This window comes from Lynx canadensis, chromosome A3 (genome assembly GCF_007474595.2).
Source record: "Lynx canadensis isolate LIC74 chromosome A3, mLynCan4.pri.v2, whole genome shotgun sequence".
In the NCBI taxonomy this organism is placed as follows: domain Eukaryota; kingdom Metazoa; phylum Chordata; class Mammalia; order Carnivora; family Felidae; genus Lynx; species Lynx canadensis.
The window spans coordinates 99,729,733-99,741,854 of record NC_044305.1 but is presented as its reverse complement, the minus strand read 5'-3'; positions in this window follow the sequence as shown (position 1 = coordinate 99,741,854).

Below are 12,122 nucleotides of genomic sequence, written 5' to 3'. Positions count from 1 at the left end.
CATGCTAACAAAAGAATGTACTTAACATATATGAACAATTTAACTAATAGAAGTTAAATGAACACATGTACCTACCAACCTGCTTTAAAAAAAATCTGACTCAAGTAGTGCCTTAGAAAGGTCCTGTGTATGGGGCGTCTGGGGTGGCTCAGTCGGTTGAGCGGCCGACTTCGGCTCAGGTCATGATCTCGCGGTCCGTGAGCTTGAGCCCCGCGTTGGGCTCTGTGCTGACCGCTCGGAGCCTGTTTCGGATTCTGTGTCTCCCTCTCTCTGACTCTCCCCCGTTCATGCTCTGTCTCTCTCTGTCTCAAAAATAAATAAACGTTAAAAAAAAAAAAAAAGTCCTGTGTAGGCTTGTCCAATCATATCCCTTCCTCTCCCTCCAAGCAGTACCTACTATCCTGAATTCTGATTTAATCATTCCCTTCTTTTTCTTTAGAGATTTGTTCATGTATGTTTTCCTACACATATATTGTAAGTTGAGGGAATTTTTGCACTTACGGAAATCACAGAATGTATGTTCTTCCATGACTTTTTTTTTTTTTTACTGTGTGTTTTTAAGACCCATCAATGCTGCTGTGTGCAGCTACAGAGTTCACTCATTTATGTTTTATTTTTTTTAATGATTATTTTTGAGAGAGAGACAGAAACATAGTGTGAGCGGGGGAGGGGTAGAGAGAGAGGGAGACACAGAATCTGAAGCAGGCTCCAGGCTCTGAGCTGTCAGCACAGAGCCTGACACGGGGCTCGAACTCACAAACTGTGAGGTCATGACCTGAGCCAAAGTCAGCTGCTTAACCGACTGAGCCACCCAGGTGCCCCTAGTTCACTCATTTTTATTGATGAATTGCATTCCATTGTTTCAATATGTGACCCTGTATTTACTCACACTCCTTGTAGCTATCATTTGTACGTTTCCTGCTTTTTGTTATTACAGCTGGTATTGAACATCCTTGTACCTGTCTCCAGCTTCTATGACATGAAGAAGCTGTTGACTGCCAAGTAAAGGTAAGGGCATTGTTCTGGAAAAGCCCATCTTAATGGTTCATTGTTCAGAACCATAAGGCAACATTTGGAATGACTCCAGAGAAGTAACTCCAGACTTCAGGATGTAGTCAGTAAGGAGGAGGAAATAAAGAAGTCAGGTATAAGTGCCATGTTCATTATCTATGTCCAAGCCTCCTACCTGAGGGAATCTGCTAGAGGTGAGGGGGGATAAAAGAGGCGGGAAGAGGGAACAGTAATTATCAACAGTAACAGAAAGCCTGGTATGCACTGAATGTTTGTGTTCCCTCAAAATTCCTATGTTGAGACCTAATCCCTGAAGTGATGGTATTTGGAGGTGTGGCTTTTGGGAGGTGATTAGGTAATGAGGGTGAAAGCCTCATGAATGAGATTAGTGCCCTTTTAAAAGAGACCCCCCCCCCCCAGAGAACTCTCTCACCCTTTCTACCTCATATAGACACAGAGAGAAGATGCCCATCTATGAACCAAGAAGTGGGATCTCATCAGACACCTAATCTGCCGGCGCCTTGATCTCGGACTTCCCAGCCTCCAGAACTGTTGAGAAATCAATGTTTGTTGTTCAAGCCCCCCAGTCAGTGGTGTTTTCTTATAACAGCCCAAATAGACTAAGACAAAGTCTATCTTAGGGAGTATTACCACACTGACTTCCTACATCCTGGAAACTGGGGGAATGTGGCCCCAGACAAAGCAAAAACAGATTTGGGGACAATGCTCAAAGAAAATAAATAATTTAAAACTGTGGTCTGTCGAGAGGCACCTGGGTGGCTCAGTCAGTTGAGCATCTGACTCCTGATTTTAGCTCAGGTCATGATCTCACAATTCATGGGATCGAGCTCTGCATTGAGCTCTGCTCTGGCAGCTTGGAGCCTGCTTGGGGTTCTCTCTCTCCCTCTCTCTGCCCCTCCCCTCTTCTCTCTCATGCATGCACCCCCCCTCTCAAAAATAAATGAATAAACATTAAAAAAAACATGACTGTAGTCTGTCCAGATCACTTGCCTCATCTTTCTCTAAACTAATTTTTAACAAAGAGCTGCTCTTTTTTCAAAGATGAGCAATAGTCAGAAAGACTTATGCATAATTAGTGCAATTTTCAGTAAACAAGCTGGTATTTGTAGCCTCTCCTCCCCAAAACCCTAAAATGACAGTGAAGAAATATAAAAGGGTCTAACTCCTAAGGCAGTGAAAGGCAACTAAGTTAGCAAAGTGGAGGAACATATGACTTAAAGTATCTGCAGAGCCCAGGAAGGCACCAGATACTGTGTAAAGTGGGGTCAAGGCATAGGATGAAATCAGCTATTGTTAAATATTAAATCCTAGGCCTCTTCCTCCACCCCTTAAACCAAGGTGACCACCAGCCCAAGCAGGAAACTATAGATTCAGTCTCTGTAGAAACTACATCTGAAAAGCTCTTTTCTTGGGGACACACATCGCAGAGGGGCTGGTGATACCATGTGGAATTAGAAACACAGGGATTAAGAATAATTCTACCCTATCATCTGACCCAGCAATTCCACTAGTGGGTATACACCTTCGAGAATTAAAAATATAGGTTCACAGAAACTTGCACACAAATGTTCATAGCAGCTTTTTTTTTTATCTTAGCCTAAAGGTGGAAACCACCCAAATGTCCATCAACTGATGAATGGATAAACAAAATGTGCTGTATTCATATAATGAAATATTTTTGACCGTAAAAAGTAGTAAAGTACTGATATATGCTACAACATGAGCCAACCTTAAAATCATTATGCTAAGTGAAAGTAGCCAGTCGCAAAAGACCACTCATTATATGATTACATTTGTATGAAATGTCCAGAATAAGCAAATCCAGAGACAGAAAGTAGATTAGAGGTTGCCAGGAGCTAGGAGAGGAAATGGGGGTGACTGCTAATCGGTATGTTTTTTTGGGGGGAGGGGTGATGAAAATGTTCTGGAAGTAGACAATAGTGATGGTTACAAATCTCTTTGAATATACTAAAAACCAGTAAACAGTATACTTTAAAAGTGTAGATTTGATGGTATGTGAATTATATCTCAATAAAAGAGGAGAAAGAAAAAGTGAGAATCTATGAGATCCTCCACAACTTTAGCTTTCAGTCCAGAGAGTCAAAATAAGTGATTTTAAATTATGCATCAGATTGATTACAATAGTAAAGTACTGGGGTGCCTGGGTGGCTCAGTCGGTTAAGAGGCTGACTTTGGCTCAGGTCACGATCCCATGGTTTGTGAGTTCGAGCCCTGCATCAGGCTCTGCTGTCAGCACTGAACTCACTTTGGATCCTCTGTCCTCCTTTCTCTCTGCCCCTCTCCCACTTGCATTCTGTGTCTCTCAAAATAAATAAATAAGCTTAAAAAAAAAAGTAAATTACTGGAAACAGTGGAAATGTCTGCCAAGAGATTGGGTTAAAAAAAATATGATACATCATGCCCCTGGAGTGCAATGCCACTACTTACATAATATGGGAGAAATAGATTTAATGACATAAAACATATATGACACATATGACATGAAGAAAACAGATTGTAAAATAGAATGTATATTGTCATCTTGTTTTGTAAGGGAAAATTATGCATTTCTGTCTGGAAGTATAAATAACAAAAGGTTAACCTTGGTGGGTGGGGTGTGGGGGTGGGGGGAGAGTAAGTCTGTGTCCTGAATGGTACACCTGCAGCTCCTTTCTCTCGCTCTGCTCCTGGGTCATAAAATGTCTTCATCTCCCAAAAAAGGAGAGACACATAAGTAAAAAGCAGATGAAAAACTTATATCAGAAGAAGGGTTATGTCAGGAAACAGAGTCCAACAAATAATTCTCCACGATCTTAAAGAATGTGAGATGAGAGAGTCTCTCTTTGACAAGACAGCTCAAAGAAAAGATGCAAGAGTGCGAAGAAGAAGAGATTCTAAGGCCACAGAAGGAGGTGAAAAGTAGGCTGGAAGAAGGAAGAAAAAATAGTAATATCACAGAGATAAGTACACAATTAGAAGCAATAAAAACTGGAATAAATACAATGGAAAAAGATTTCTGAATGAATACAATTGAGAACACAAATGAAAATGAAACAAAAAGAAAGCATTGTAAATATTTAGGAAAAAGATGATGACTGTGAAAGACATGTATAAAGGGTACAAATACAGATACAAAGGTTAAAATAAAAAAGATACACAGAAGTACAAAAGATGTATTCTTGGCATTCCTGAAGTAAAAAGCACAATAAATGGAATAGAAAAAAATACTCATGAATGTTCTAGAAACCTTCCAGAAGATAAATATTTGAATCTACAGATTGAAAAGACAGAACATACCCTAGGAAAAAACTGATACAGATTGATCACAGCAAAATTTGCTAGTTTTTCTCCAGTGTTCATTCTCCCTTCTTCCATTATAGTGGAATATTTGTAGCTGGGTATATAGTCACCCAGAATAAAGACTGTATTTCCAGGATTTCTCCTGGTTAGGGAGGGTCATATGACCAAGTTCTGTCCAGTGGGATGTGAGCAAAAGATTACTGTGTGCAACTTCTGGGTGCATCCTTAAAGGGAAAGAATGTGATTGATCTTTTTCTCTTTCCCCCTTCCTATTGGCTAGAGTATGCATCTTGGTATATGGACAAGGACAGCTCCCTAGGGATGGTAAAGCAAAAAAATAGAAAGACACTGAACCTCAGGATTTTGATAGAGAATTGCTACTATATCAGTTTATATCATTAAATGAGAAACTAATACATTTCTCTTATTTATTTTTTAAAGGAAACATTTTATTTTTTTAATGTTTATTTATGTATTTTGAGAAAGAGGTGGGGGAAGGGCAGAGAGTGAGAGAGAGAGAGAATCCCAAGCAGGCTCCATGTTGACAGCACAGAGACAGACAGGGGGCTCGATGTCACCAACTGTGAGATCATGACCTGAGCTGAAATCAAGAGTCAGATGCTTAACAGACCGAGCCACCCAGGTGCCCCCATTTCTCTTTCTTAAAGCCACTATTATTTTGGGTTTCTGTATGAATTTCTATCCTAAACAACACACTGATTAAAGTATATATTGGTGAAGTTGCTGAATTTTAGAGCCAAAGAAAGAATTTTAAATATATACCAGGAGGAGCACCTGGGTGGCTCAGTCCGTTAAGCGGCTGACTCTTGGTTTCCACTCAGGTCATGATCTCACAGTTCACAGGGTCAAGCCCCAAGTTGGGCTCTGTGTTGACAGTGTGGAGCTTGCTTGGGATTCTCTCTGCCTCTCTCTGCCCCTCTCCAGTATATATATATATATATATATATATGTCCCATATATATATATATATATATATATATATATATATATATATATCTCCAAGGAGAAGAAGCAAGTCATATACAAGTAATAAATGTCAGGGGTGCCCGGGTGGCTCAGTCAGTTAAGTGTCCACCTCTTGGTTTCAGCTCAGGTCATGATCTCACAGTTCGTGAGTTCATGCTTGGGATTCTCTGTCTCTCCTTCTCTTTCAGCCCCTGCCCTACTTGCTCGCTTTCTGTCTCTCTCTCAAAAAAAAATTTTTTTTTAATTAAAAAAATTTTAAAAAAAATGTCAGTTAGCCTTTGGCTTTCCCCAAAGCAACATTCATTGTAAGAAGACAAAGGAGCAATATCTAAAAAGATCTGAGGGAAAGAATAACCCAAGAATTTTTGTTCAATTTGCCCTTTAAGTATAATGACACAGACCCTTTAAAGCATGCAAGAATCCACAAGACCTATATAAAAAAAAGACTACTTGGTGACAAAATCCCACCAGTGAAGGGATGACTCCAAACATAGGAATGGAGAAGTCATGGAAAAAGAACAATAATGAACACCAGTGCCATTTATACACAGAGACAAACCGACAACTGTGGGAATTGTGGTAAAAGAATGGAATGCAAATATTATTAACCTTTCTTATGTGAAAATGACACAACCAAAAAATTAGGAGGGGGCAGCGGAAGAGGAAATGAGAGAAAGTAGAAGTGTGTTAATTTCCCCATGTTTGTTGGCTGGAAGTCAATTGATAATGCCTAAAGGTGAAACATGCTTTTAAAAATAACTCAAAGCTCTTAATGTTATCATTTTTTTTTTAATTTAAAGGATTATTTTTAGGAAGCTGGTGTCAAGAATTATTTTCTAGAGTTCATGAATTCCTTCAAGTTTTTCCTCCTGATAAATGTCATGCTTTTGTTTAAAAGAAAAATATGATCCCATTTTTTTGGTAATGCTATTGTGGGTATTTCCTTCCTCTTTAAAACTATTTCTTGTTTTCACCTACAGAGACACAAACACACACTTTCTTTTATTCTCATTCTTATCTCTGTATTTGCAGATAGAAACATCTGGAATAATGGTCCCCAGTCAATAGTTAATTGTCTCTGAATGGTGAAATTGGGAGCAAATGTATTTTTGTTTTTTACTTTTATTCTTGACAATTTTTGGCATGCTTCAAATTTTTGTAATCCACCAGAAGTTCAATAACCAAGTATAGATCAGACTTGGAACACGCCAGATAATTAGAAATTCTGGACTGTTAGATTTCCTAGGTATTTGTCTATTGCTATTCTAAGGTATCACACTTTCATAAATGTATTTGTAATGTACTTCATTAATCTGTTTTCCACCTTAAAAATATAATGATTTAAGTAACCCATATACTAAAATAATACATTCTAGATTAATTATATTAGGAATATAATCCACCATGGGGCAGGGTAGCTCAGTCAGTTGAGACCAGATCTTGCTTTCAGCTCAGGTCATGATCCCAAGATTCCAAGCGTCAGGCTCCATGCTTAGTGTGGAGCCTGCTTAGGATTCTCTCTCTCTCCCTCTGCGCCTCTCCCTTGTTTGTGCTTTCTCCATCTCTTCAAAATAAAAAAATAAAGAAATAAAATTAAGAAATATAATCAACTATAGTTAAAGCACACTAGTAATTCAATCCCTGAAAATACAATATATAATGCAGATATAATTAGATATACTACAGGGGTGCCTAGGTGACTCAGTTGGTTAAGTGACTGACTCTTGATTTTGGCTCACAGTTATGGTATGAACCCTGAGTCGGGCTCGGTGTGCCGAGCATGAAGCCTGCTTGGGATTCTCTCCCTCTCTCTTTGCCCTGTCCCCCCAAATAAATAAATAAACTTTCAAATATATTACAGTAGATGTACTACCTGAATGGAAATGATTTGAAGTGAAATAATTCCTTGCAGGAAATTTGTATGCAGCACAGCCTCTATCTTTGAAGAAGTGTATTTATAAATAATTTAGAAACCAACTGTATTTGTAACTTAAACTGAAATTTCCTGTCCAGAGTTTTCGCAGTATATACAAGAATTTAACGTAAATACTTGTGTTGTTCAAAACTGAACCAAAACAGTTTACTCCATAATAAAAAGAAAATTCACTTATTCACACACCCACTCAAAATATATATTAAAATGACTACACTCGGGGTACCTGACTGGCTCAGGCAGTAAGGCAGGTGACTCTTGATTTAGAGGTCATGAGTTCGAGGCCCACGTTGGGCGTGGAGATGACCAAAATAAAATCTTAAAAAAAAAAAACCAAAAAACAAAAATGACTGCGGTGGATGTTAATGGCTACCTAGGATTCAATCAGATTAATTTACTTGGCAAATTCTCAATCGTTAGACAATAAGGTCATTTCCAGTTTTTTGCTAATATAAACTACTTGCATACCTCCTCCTCAATGATTTCTCTGAGATAGATTCCTAGAAGAATCACTGGGTCAAGGGAATGTATATTCCCAAGGTATTTTAAATTGATTGCCAAGTTGCCTTCCAGAAAGCTCCAGCTAGTTACACATTCCCACCTGCGCTTCAGGAAAGAGAGTTCATCCCTTCCCATGCCCTCACTGTCATGGTGTGTTATTCTAGGCCAGAGGGACTCTGAACTTTCTTCTCAGGTGCCTGGGGAAACGCCCTCACTACCGGAAGACTTAAACGATCGTGCATGCCCCTAGGGACTGGCCGGTGGGGGCAGGGCATCGGGCATCTAAAGAAGCCTCAGTGCAAGCCAGAGTCCAAGGTGGCTACATCCGAATGGACAGATCTAGCCCTAATTCCCAGGCTTTGCTTGTCCTTCATCTCTGATTCCCACCCCGCCCCAACTGCACTGGGCACGCTTGTACTTGACAAGCGTGTTTAAATTGTGTGTTGTGTTTAAATTGCTCAGTTCGTTGGTACCCCTCCCTCCCAGACATGAGTTCCCTGAGGGCAGGAAGCACATCTGCCTCAGCCACCATTGAATTTCCAGTGCCCAGAGCAGTGCCAGACACGTGGCAGCACCTGACGGGTTAACTAGACACCGCAGAGTCCTCTAGTCTCTGCCTCTTCCTCGCTCTCCCTATAGCCTGGGATAAGCCAACTTTTGTTTCTCAGAACCATTCCCTCTCCAAACCCGTGTGCTGCCCTCACTGGTTCAGGTCTTTAATGCGTATCACTTAAACAATTAGCTTACCCTTTAGCTGGTCGCCCTGCTTCCCCTGTCCTTCTTAGTTCATGATTTCTCTATTCCGTGGTTCTCTTTTGAACATAAGGACCTGACCCCATGAAATCTCTGCTTATAAACCTTCAGGGCTTCCCGTTCCCTCCAGAATCCTTTCAATGGAAGGCTTTGGCCCTTTACCACCTTCTTTTGGCCTTATCTTCCACCAGGACTCTGATGACTCTATTTTAAAGACATACCAAATGAATCCTAATCCCGGCCCCGGAAGAACCCACCTGTCTTAACTCTTTCCTTTGTGCACACTCTTTCCTGCATCCAGAATGCTTTCTCCTCTCTGAATTGCTCTTCTGTTGAAGGCCCAGTTCTGGTGTCACTGTCACTATGAATTTTTCCCTGTCTCTCTGGACAACTCGTCGCTACCTCATTTCTCCTCCCACAATTCTTTGTTCACATCTTTACAAAACGTTGTTTCTAATGGTAATAATATTCAGTTGATGATTAGTGATTTCCTAAAATTTGTGAATTCCTTAAGGGTGAGGACTGTGTTGTCTTCACCCTTTTTTTTTTTTTATGTTTATTTATTTACTTATGAGCAGATGAGGGACAGAGAGCGAGGGAAACGGAGAATCCCAAGCAGGCTCTGCACCATTAGTGCAGAGCCCAATGCAGGGCTGGAATTCACGAACTGTGAGATCATGACCTGAGCCAAAATCAACAGTCAGACATTTAACCTACCGAGCCACCCAGACAACCCCATCTTTGTATTTCTTGGGCCCAGAAGCACCTGCCACATTGTGTTAGTAGCAGAAACTGCTTGTTGCCTACGTCAGTATTCATTAGTGATTTCATTTGGGCGCCCACCCAAAAGACATTTTCTAGATTCCTTTGTAGCCAGGTTTGTCTGTGTGATTACATTCAGTACACTAAATGTTAGCGGAAGTATTTTGTGGGACTTTCTGGAAGCATCCTTAAAACAGAAGGGAGATACCTTCCTCACTCTTCATCTTTACTTGTACCTGAAATGCAATTGTGATAGCTGTGACTTGAAGAGCCATGTTGAATAATAAGGGATCTTGGCTTCCCAATGACCAGAAAGGCATCGTACTAACCCTGTTTTCTCTACTTCCAGACTTCTTTCACCCTCAAAAGAAACAGTTGTTAGCTTCTTTTCTGTTGTGTGTAGCCGAACATAAACCAGACTGATTTAGTAGTCAATAAATGTGTTTTGAAAGCGGAGTGACTCCAAAATTATGTAACTTTTATTGCGTCTTACCTACCAGTGGACTTGGAAAAGATTTAGCACTTCATTATATCAGTGCATCATCACAGTTTTCTTGAGACATTCATTTGTCTGCACTTTTTATTGGACTTTAGGTCTGTATTTAAAAAAAATTTTTTTTAACATTTATTTATTTTTGAGAGACAGCATGAGCAGGGGAGGGGCAGAGAGGGAAGGAGACACAATCCAAAGCAGGCTCCAGGCTCTGAGGTGTCAGCATAGAGCCTGACGTGGGGCTTGAACCCACGAGCTGTGAGATCATGACCTGAGCCGAAGTTGGATGCTCAACCGACTGAGCCACCCGGGAGCCCCTAGATCTGTATTTTGTAATTGTCTTTGCCTATATTTTATTAGTTTTGTAAAGTCGATTCAAATGTGCCTAAAATGCAGATGAGATAAAAATTATAAATAAATCCACTCACAACTTAAAGTGTAGGCAATCAAAACTGAAAGCCCAGGATTGGGGAGCAGTAGAACCACACCCACATACTGGAAACTCTGTTCTTCCCCCCAGCCCTTCCCCCAGGGATTGCCTCAGCAGGCTGTCCTCCATGCAGGGTTTGTCAACATCTTTCACTGTGACACAATGTGGGCCAGGGCACACCCCCTCAAAGGAAGTTCAGTTTTGGTAAGTGGGTGTGGCAGATGGCTGGTAGAAAGGCTGAGTAGGAGGAGAGGAGATGAGGAAGGTTGACGATTAAAAGGTGCGCAGAATCAAAGAATAGGATCTTATTATATGGGTGGGGAGCCCCCAGCCCAGGAATAGGAAGTGACTGGCAAATATCATTTGGGTAACATTTTAGCTGTGATTCTTTCTGTTTTCAGCAGGAAAAGACAACTCTGACAAGTTTAAGCGAAAAGGGAGAATTGATTAGAAAGCTAGTGGTGTTGCCCCTGGCAGCCATGGAAGAGTTTCAGGTGCTATAAATTGACTTCTCATTATGGAGGGTGAGGACTGACTTCCCACAGACCACACCCCGTCACCCCCTCACACACACCTCTTCATCATCCCGGTGGCTTATGTTCCCGTTCCTTCGCAATTCTATTTTCCGCAGAGTCACTAAGCGTCTTGTTTTTTCAGTTGCCTGGTTTTCTATGCACTTCTTGTTAATTCAATCCCAAGCTCCTCCCTGCCCCCAGAATGACAGGAGTTCTCAACATGTTCAGATGCAATGGATCTCCATCAATTTCATCATCTTGAAGAAATCTCTCCCAGTGCCTTTGACCTGGTCCTGTCTTTTTTTTTTTTTTTAATGTTTATTTATTTTTGAGAGAGAGAGAAAGAGAGACAGAGTGTGTGCAGGGGAGGGGCAAAGAGAGAGAAAGAGACACAGAATCTGAAGCAGGTTCCAGGCTCTGAGCTGTCAGCACAGAGCTGTATGTGGGGCTTGAACCCACGAACCGTGAGATCATGACCTGACCTGAAGTCGGACGTTTAACCGACTGAGCCATCCAGGCTCCCGGACCTGGTCCTGTCTTGTGTGGACTGCTCTTCAGGACTGATATGTGGGGTGGTCATGGCGTCTCACCTGACCAGCATCCTGGGGATGTCTTGTCTGCACACATATTTAAGAGTGGGGCACAGAAAAGTGAATTAGAAGCCCCACGTACATATGTGGGGCTTGCCAACGGGGACTTGATTGCAGAGTGATCTGGCTGGGCTAGTTCATTGGGAAACCTCTGATGTCAGTATCTCTAGGTCTTTTTTCTCGGGCTTGGTCAAATTTGCCAGAAAAGTTTCTGCCAGTCTCATGCTCAGAGGGAAGAAGCCTGCCAGTGTTCTGACTGTGGAATGGGGGAAGAGAGGCGGTGGTCTCCTCATTTCGTATGTAGGATGTCCGTGCTTAAACCTCCTGTTTCCAATATGCCACCTGGGCCCCCAACTGTGACCGATGTCTCTCAGTCCAGAAAACTGATTTTATCCTTTCTTAATGGAAGTCTCTAGTGTCTCCTGCTGGGGTAGAGGAGGGACCGCCACTCACTAAGGGCAGTCGGGGAGGAGTTAGGGAGTCTAATGGCTTCTTAAATCCACATTTAATTAGTCCTCCTGTTTTTATGCCCAGTTTTAACCTTACTCCAAGTGAGTAGTACCTGCTGCCGCCTACCTCAAGTTCCTGGGGGCTCCACGGTGTAAACAGGGGAGTATCTTGTGTGTTTTTTTGTTTTTTTTGTTGTTGTTGTTGTTGTTTTGCACAGCCGGTCTAGGATTCAGCTTTTAATGCTACGAAGTGAGCATTAGTCCAGTTTGAGTCAAGTGTCCCTCCTAAACCAATTAACTTTGGCAAAGAGAGTAGAGGCCATGGCTGGCATGAGAGGGTCCAACAGTGTGGTGGGGGTGGAGTGACGTTTTACTAA